Source organism: Brienomyrus brachyistius, chromosome 20 (genome assembly GCF_023856365.1).
Source record: "Brienomyrus brachyistius isolate T26 chromosome 20, BBRACH_0.4, whole genome shotgun sequence".
NCBI lineage: Eukaryota > Metazoa > Chordata > Actinopteri > Osteoglossiformes > Mormyridae > Brienomyrus > Brienomyrus brachyistius.
In genome coordinates this window covers 3,366,253-3,375,016 of record NC_064552.1, presented here as the reverse complement: position 1 = coordinate 3,375,016, position 8,764 = coordinate 3,366,253, and the positions used below count along the sequence as shown (strand labels likewise).

The 8,764-nt window shown below is 44.2% G+C and overlaps 1 long non-coding RNA gene across 1 annotated transcript in view; it reads left to right on the top strand.

Annotated features, from left to right (window-relative positions):
* The window catches only part of LOC125715525 (uncharacterized), a 67,086-nt gene extending 59,721 nt beyond the window's left edge, over window positions 1-7,365 (top strand). The window contains exons 4-5 of the long non-coding RNA XR_007384090.1: window positions 6,499-6,688; window positions 6,980-7,365. This is a non-coding gene — a long non-coding RNA (uncharacterized LOC125715525). The remainder of the gene's footprint in view (window positions 1-6,498; window positions 6,689-6,979) is intronic.
* The last annotated feature ends 1,399 nt before the right edge of the window (window positions 7,366-8,764 follow it).

The following is an 8,764-nucleotide window of genomic DNA, read 5'->3' as shown; positions in this document are numbered from 1 at the left end:
GTAAACATTTGCTTGTCAGTATCTAAACAGGTGTAGGATCTTCCGTCTTAATCCCCGAGTTAATTTGGTCAAATACTTTGATGAAGAACAATGTTTTTGTAGAAAGAATACTTTGTTGACCAGAACCTGAGTACGTAGAAGCATTTTGAAATTTTTCTCATGTAGTCACCAGTTATTTCCCCATGGCCCGTAATGGCCTAAATGTTTATGCAGGACTCAGCTTATGGAATTCATATTATAGTCCTGAACTGGGCAAAGAAGACTTGATTTATCCTTTTGATGTGCACCCCTGGATTCTTATTAGGAGGGAATTGAGAGGAAGAGGCTCCTAAGTTGCTCAGCCAGAGAAATTGCTGTTCCTAAATGCATCCTAGGGTAACAGCCTGAGCTCTGGTCCAAACGCTATATTCTTTGGCAACCTTCCACCAGATTCACACAGACAGGCCACAACTGACGTCCTCTGTGGAAGCTGTTGAGTCAGTCAGGATGTTTCTGTTGGACACAGCTGCAGGCTTCCCGTTGTCAGTTCTGATGGACCCACTGTGTTTAAGACTTTACTCTCCAAGACATTGCTGAGTGAAGCGAACCATTTGGGCTGGCAGGAGATACACTGTGCTAAGATGTTTACCTTTGTGTCGTCCCAAAAAAGGCACTGAACCGTTAATGTAACCTGGTTTCTGCATGACTGGCTCGATCCCAGCCAATCAGGTTTTCATTCTTCTAGACGATGGGCTTAATTGGGTCTAGCAGGGAGCATTTACATTCATCTAACACCTTTAATCCAAACTGACTTACAGTAGAGGAAAGGCTTGCAATTTATATGTGCTTCCTGGGATTTGGGCCCACAACCTTTGTGTTGTTAGCGTAGTGCTCTAATTGTTGAGCTACAGAGGGTATAGCATGAGGGCTTCTTGGTAACTAGAAAATAGAATATAGGGCTTATTAAATCAGTACATGTGAGCAACCAGGAGTGGGGAGGAAGGCGTGAATTTGGCTGAACCCATACACACATTGACGCATATGCCCAATTTTACAGACAGAGGCAAAAACTGTTCCACATCTCATTTTTTTGGTGTTGTCTTTTATTTCATGTCATTTCACCTTCAGGACCAAACAGATCCAAGATAAACATCATATCATTTCATATGAGTGTGTTTTTCTGGGATACGTTGTTGGTACTGGTGCACCATGTCTAACCATGTCAAGAAAACGTCCATTGAAAGCCACCAAAACCACAAAACGCCTAATGTGATCCACTCTTCTGTCCTGCCAAACGGAGTAATGCTTCATACCGCGACCTGTTTCAGCAATCCGCAAATGATGGGTGGGATACGGCACTGATAAGCCAAAGGCGTACTACTGACTAGCCCATCACCTGGAGAGTGTGTGTAGCCCTCATGTGCTGTTTCGTGTCCTTTATGTACATATCGCTACATCAGGGGACCCTGCAAGCCGTTTTCTGGGTGAATTACAGTTCTTATAAGAATGTACTTACAAAAAAGGGAGGGCATTTTCAGAGGAAAAAAGTAAATGTACCAGGCATAGAAAAGGGAAATCAAATGACAATTTTCTCTCTCTCTCTCTCTCTCTCTCTCTCTCTCTCGTATTTCTACTTCAGCATAGCTTTGGAAAATTTGCTGGAGTTTATTTGTAGTTCGAACCAGTGGAGGAAAGAGCTTTTTTGAATGGGCTCGTGTAAGTGCTTCCAGCCTTTGAAATTTTCCATGCCTTCCTCTCTTTTGCGGTGGGATCTGCAGTACAATGACAGTGACTTTTCAGAAATGCTGCGATAACTTGCAGTGTATTTACCTTTGTTTATGGGGTGAGCATTCTCCACTGGCTCTATTAGCTAAACCCATATTCCCTTTGGTCCCTCCAGGATGACTCCAGCAGCCATGAAGGACAGGTGAATTAATAAAAAGATATATTAAATGGTAGTGAGGAATCCTTGTATAAGTCCTCTAATACACTGTTTCGTATTGTACATTATGTAGATGTGACGCTTACATAGCTTGGTATTAATTGTGCCGATTTATGTCTGTTTCATGCAGCCGTTCTGTTGATGCAAATAATACCTTCCTTGGTTTGATCAGGTGACGCTTTCACAGTCCTAGAAAGTACATAGAAAACCTACAAAAAAACCTTGATCACTGTAATGCAAGATGCCTTTGAAGGTAGCATTGTGTCAATCTGAATAATAGGAAATGCTTAAGCATGTGCCTGCCCATCAGCATGTACTCACACACGTGCACGCACACGCACACACACGACAAGGTGGAAACGTAATGAAGGTTTTGTTGAAAGAGAGATTTATATACCCTGGCCTACTCTCCATATAAGGACGGTCTACACAGGAAGACACAGGCCTGTACAGTAGATGTCCCAGCAGTGGTAATTACTGTATTATTAAAGCCATTTCAAAAGTGCAAATGGGAGGGTGAAGGGAGTTGAGGGGAGTATGTGAGAGCAGCATCTGTCCTGGCGTGACCTCTGAGTAGCTAATCATCTACAGGCACGAAGACGGGGGTTGCGAGGTCAGCTTCTGAGGAAGAGCATGCCGACGGATACCTTGTGAAAACTCACACCAGTCACAATGTTCATCCGATCCCCCCACTCCAGCCTCCCTCCAAGTGCTTTGGCAGAGACGGCTGAATGATCGATTGTGATAAATGTCAGTTCCTGCCAACCTTGTTAGAGAAGAAACTGTCAAAACTTCCCACCAGACCAATGAAAACAGCATCGGGCTCAAAAATTATGTATATATGATATGAACTGCAAATTGTATAACAATGGAACTTTCTGTTTCCCCAAGCATGTTGTGATTGTATTTCTACATGCCTTTGGGGATGTGGAAGAACATGTAAATCTTCAGATACCTGGATGAGCACCTCGGCGTTTCTTTCTCCATCTTCATACTCTCCTGCCAAGGATTCACCCCTCCCAGCATCACTCATAGGGTCACCCCCCACACAGGGCTGCGTGGCAGCCGATTAGGTGCCACAACTGCGCTTTCTGCTCATTTTATGTGCTTCTCATAAAGGTTCTTGTGCCCTTCAGCAGAGCTATCGATGGGCTGCCCATCAAAGCAGCCGCAGACAGAGATGGATGACGGTCTATAAATACGACCTACATGACTTGGAAGAAAGGAAGTGTCTTCCTGCTGGACTCAGTTTCTTTTTAGATGAGGCTGACATCATGGATTCTGCAGCAGTGTTGTACATAACTTGTCTGAATAGTCCAGTCTGATTAACAACACCAGTTGATCATGCAAAATACATCAACATGTAGAAGATGCTTACATTGTGGCATAGATAATGGTACAGAAAGAAGATAGAATGCTGTCTGTCTTTCCATGGCTGCTGGGTATACAGCTTACAGCTTCTGGCCGGTTTTTTAGGATGGAGATGTGTTTAACCAATACGAACTTCATCCATCCATCCATTTTCCACACCTGCTTGTCCTATGCATGGCTGCGGGGCCCTGGGGCCCATTCTGCGAGCTGCAGGCATGAGATAGGGAATATCACAGGATGGGGCACCAACCCATTGCCGTCAACACCAACTTCTCATTGTTTTCCTAACAATGCAGCCACACCTGGTTTTTATGCTCGCTGTACTAAGGCTCATTGTTGCAGAAAGCATCTAATGTCCTCCTCTAAGTAATAACTTAGAGCATTAGTAAGGTAAGGCGGTGCTCCACCCAGTCATTTAGAACATTCCTCAGAGAGAGCAATGAGATCCCCCCCCTACCTTGAACAGATAATTCAGGAGGGCAGAGATGCCAGTGCATGGTCGCAATCTCCCTCTTTAGTATACCTGCTGTGACCCCCGCAGTCCTAACAAGGGCTTGGAATGAGATTGATGTTGGTGCTATCAGGCTGTCTACTCTGTCAGCAGTATCACAGAAGGAATCCCAGAGTGGGACATGAACCGGCCCCCGAAACGCAGGCGACGGGCCCTGCAGCTGTGTGAAGGACCATCCCCAGGTCCACCTGTGATAACAACAGAGCCTCACACCGCCTCCCAATCGCCATGCCCTCTCCTCTGGTGCCGTTTCATGCTCTAACTGGAAGTTGTCCCAGGGACAATGCTGTGGACATATATCTACCATGGAAGTCTGGAATCATCAACACTGATCTTATAGCTCAAGGTTTGAGCCATTTCCTTCCCTTTCTGGGATGGAAATTAGGACCCAAAACATACCTAACTGTGACTTTTTGCATCTGCACCATAACATTCCCTTAACAACAGAAAGCTGCTTAAATTAGGTGAAAATTGCAAGGCTTTCCTTGTCTAAAGGTCTTAAACCCCATTTTCATTAGTGAACAAAGAGCCTTCCTTCTGACTGCTAGTACCTTAAGTACAGTAGCTCAGAACCATGTGTCTGTTCAGGCTGATGGACAGGTAAGCGGACAGATGTATTTATTGACCTCAGATGTGCAGACAGTTCCAGGACTTGGCAGTGCCTCTGTCTTTAACAGCCACCCAGTGTTTCAACATAAATATTTTGGGAGTTGTATTTTGCCTGGTCCTCATAACTTTGCCTTGAAGTCATTCTAGCTCATTATGTTGATTGATAGGCAACTGTGGGACTCAATTTTAAAGGCCCATATATATATATATATATATATATATATATATATATATAACACAGCATTGTGTATATGTGTAGTCACAGAGCAAGCAGACTGGAAAGCTTAGATTTGTAGATGTAGATGTTTATTAGACATTATTTGTTGTGCACAGGTAGGTGATTGGGTTATGCATTCCTGTCTTCCTACTGCTTCACTGCAAAGAAACAAAAATAATGATAAAAACAATAAAATGGCTGTATATTAGCTGGACTTACTGAAGATAATGTAATAGGAGGTTTCACAGATGCAGGAGTATTAAGGAGCCACACACACAGTTCTCCTAAGCTGTAAATTTTATGGATAATTTCTGATGTTGTTACAAATTTATGCCCCCCAACTAAGCACAGCAGCTGCAGGTGATTACCGGCCCGCCTGCCCTCACCGTCCACCCCCCCCCCCCCCACTTGTCTCCCTCTTTCTGTTTTTGTACACTGGTCCCCCTGGGTGCTCAAATCTCAGGTGCTAGCAGTTTGGGCAAAGTGGACCACAAGAGCAGGGTGAAGGTGTGGGGTTATAATGCAGATATGTCAGTCTACTTCCCTGCAGATATGTCAGTCTACCTCTCTGTAGATATGTCAGTCTACTTCCCTGCAGATGTGTCAGTCTACCTCTCAGATGTGTCAGTCTACCTCTGCAGATGTGTCAGTCTACCTCCCTGCAGATATGTCAGTCTACCTCTCTGCAGATGTGTCAGTCTACCTCCCTGCAGATATGTCAGTCTACCTCTGCAGATGTCAGTCTACCTCTGCAGATGTCAGTCTACCTCTCTGCAAATGTGTCAGTCTACCTCTGCAGATGTGTCAGTCTACCTCTGCAGATGTGTCAGTCTACCTCTCTGCAGATATGTCAGTCTACCTCTCTGCAAATGTGTCAGTCTACCTCTCTGCAGATGTGTCAGTCTACCTCCCTGCAGATGTGTCAGTCTACCTCTCACTGTTTTCTTGGTCTGCGAGTAGAATACATACCTGTAGGAGTCCCTCCAAAGGCAGGGCAAGCGCTGCCCCTTCACTCTGCCACCTTGGCTTTGCTCATGCCAGACTGGCTCATTAGCTAAACATTTCCCGTTCCATGCGTGGGTGAGACATTGCGTGTTTCACTAGAAGTCCATTCGCAGAATATATGGTAGCAGTATAATATCTATCTGATTCCAAGTACCTGCAATATTTTCCATTTTGCTAATATTTTCCATGACTTTTTTCACACAACAGTTTCTTCCAAGTCTGACCATAATTCTATCATAGATTGCTTAATTTGTTTTTCTTGAGAATTATTAATTATACGGATAAGAATAGTAAACCAAATTAGAAGAAATCCATCATAATATGTTTCTACTTATTCCATTTTACCTTCCAAACACTGTAATAATGACATCATCATAAAACTCAAAGCACGTAAAAGTATGATGTAATGATCCATTGTCTTCATACTGTGGCGGTAAATGATTTATAATGAAATGTGATACGTAGATGTGTTTCATGTCATATGGAACTGTTTGGCGGCATGGAACAGCAATAAAGTTTGTGGAATTGAACTAACCTGTTGATCCCTCCACCCCCCCCCTTAGAGGGGCATCTTGGCCAGCCTGAGAACTACTTTTTTTAAACATTGTTGACATCATTCCTCATGTGCGGTGTCATCGCATTGCTCTCTGCTCTGCAGAAGGTTCTAAGACCCTAGAATGATATCTCACCAGCACTTAGTATTGGGTCCAGGTCCAGCATCTGAGACCAGCTGTACATATGATATCTATGTGACATTATTTGCAAGGTTCCCCAAGGGTAAAACACAACAAACCCTGTACAGTATGTTTCACACAATGTGAAATCTGTTCACACAGTGGACCTGCTGTCTCTTCTGCTTTCTAGAGCCAGAGGGACCTTAGACCAGTCATGCTTGCTAATCAGCCTGAAACAGCAGCTGCTTTGAGCAGTTGTGAATCTCAGTTACTGACGGGGCTGGAGGATTCTTCTGCAAGTTACTGAGACGACAAAACGATGGTTCGTTTCAGACTGCCTATGTGTTCTGTGTCGTTCTGGACATAGACCCATCCATCAGGTACGCATCAACCGTCCCCACTTCCAGCTTAATTTCTCCCCTTACTGTCCTCTCTTCATGGTGTCTTAGCTACGTTTAGCTTGGCTGCAGAAAGAGGTAGGGCACATATTAACAAAATCACACTTAGCTTTCTGCAACTGGGACAGTGAAAAGCTTGTCTGGAGCCAGTTTGTGAGACACAATCGCTGCCTTTGATGTGGATGTAGGTGGGCGACAGAAAGGTTGAATTTGCCGTAAACAATTTGGAATCTAATAACAACCTTGATATCATTTTGTTGCCATGGACCACAGGGTGTCTCAGAGCAGGGAAGCTTCCAGGAGGGATCTCAACAGTTCATTTCCATTCCAGCCCCCACCACAAACCTCCCGCAAAGTCATTAGCCACTAAATAGCCCACACTTGGGGTAGAGCCTGAGCTCCAAGATGACGTGAGGACCTTACCTTTTCAGAAACTGTTTATTGTTTGATCAAGACACTGAGCTAGGTGAGGAGTCATTGAGGTAAATCCAAGGGCCGTCTTATTAATCCCAGACAGTAAAAAAAAATAGTTTCACATGTAATAAGACTGCAGTTTGCTGGTCCTGTTTGTAAATGAAGAATTTACCACTGCACTTTTAACTCTTAGCTAGACAGTAAGTCTCACACAGCAATGGCACTAGACCATAGGTCAGGCAAACTAATCCTCACGTTAGGCTACGCTTGTCTGGTCGTTTTACTTGTTAGGCTACAGACAATCATTTTGGCCGGAGAAAACTTTGGTGTGTTTGGGGGGTGGGGGGGGGGGGCACTGTAATTGATTCCTTGCTTTCCGTTTTGGCAGAAGAGTGGTCTTGCAGTAATTAAGTTTCATTCTCAGTTTTATTCTACAAAATAAATTTGGGGTCTGTCTTGCAGGGCAGGGAGCCAAACTGGCCAATCAGTTCACGTGTCACTTTTCAAGCCGCAAAATAGGAAGTGACACCTTTAAATGAGAAATATGTAAGTACAGCTCGCAGGAAACTGACCCCTGTATAGCATCGATATTCTTACTATAGTTGGTTATTTTAGGTGAAGTTAATATTAGCAACTTTTATTTTATGAAAGCTTGCTACTTTCAACCTCTGAGCTCTCATTATTATTGTGCGTTTTTTGGCAACGAAAGCACCTAGAAGGGAATATTTTAACGGTGCAGTCACTACACGAGTTCAAAAAACACCAGATGAAAATGAACACAAATATTTCTTATAATAATAATAGACTGTGAGGCTGGCGTACTCGCTTGTTTTTTTTTATTATTCGTTTCTGCTTTTAGCAAGGCAGTGTCACGAAATATTAGGTTATATCGAGGGTGCTGAGTTCCCTTCATTTTGCCGCTGTGTTATTTTAAAAATGTGGAAAGACGGAGCTGATACAAGGTGCAGAACCTGCATATATACATACACATGTATTAAAGAAGGTTTGTATAGGTCATATTTATATGCGATACATAAATGAACATACCCAAGATGCCATGTGATCCTCATCTCGCTGACTGCCCATTGGACAGGACGTTTACCCATGAGTATGTGGAATGAGCGTCTGTGCATAATGAGATTCACTCACGTCACATTAGCCAATCCGGACGTGCAAATGGTGAGTCGCTCGGGGATCAGGGGACGGGGCTGCCTGTGCATTGCTCCTGCACGTTTCATCTCCTGCCTGATACCAAGAGGCGTCTGGACCCAGTTTTTATGGTCTGCAGTCAGTGTGGCCCGCTGCTGGTCAGCCCAAGAGTGAAAATGAACCTCTGGGTGACCCTGACAGGGCCCACCTTGTAGTGGCAGTCAGCCATCTCTGCCCCGGGCACTGGCCTCAGGCTTAGGTGGGCGTGTGACCGAGCAGAGGGACTGTAGCTTTGGTTCCATCTAAACCAAACCACGCTCCTCTGTGAACCTTCATTGTTGAGAAAGGGAATATAAGTTTTCTTTTTTTCATACGACGTGTAAGGCGCAAAAAAACATTACCACTACAGTAATGCAAAATCATCTGTGTTATTGAAGTTACTGCTGCTACTTCGTCCTCTCCAGTCCTGGCCAGCCGGCACTTCCCATGAGCTGG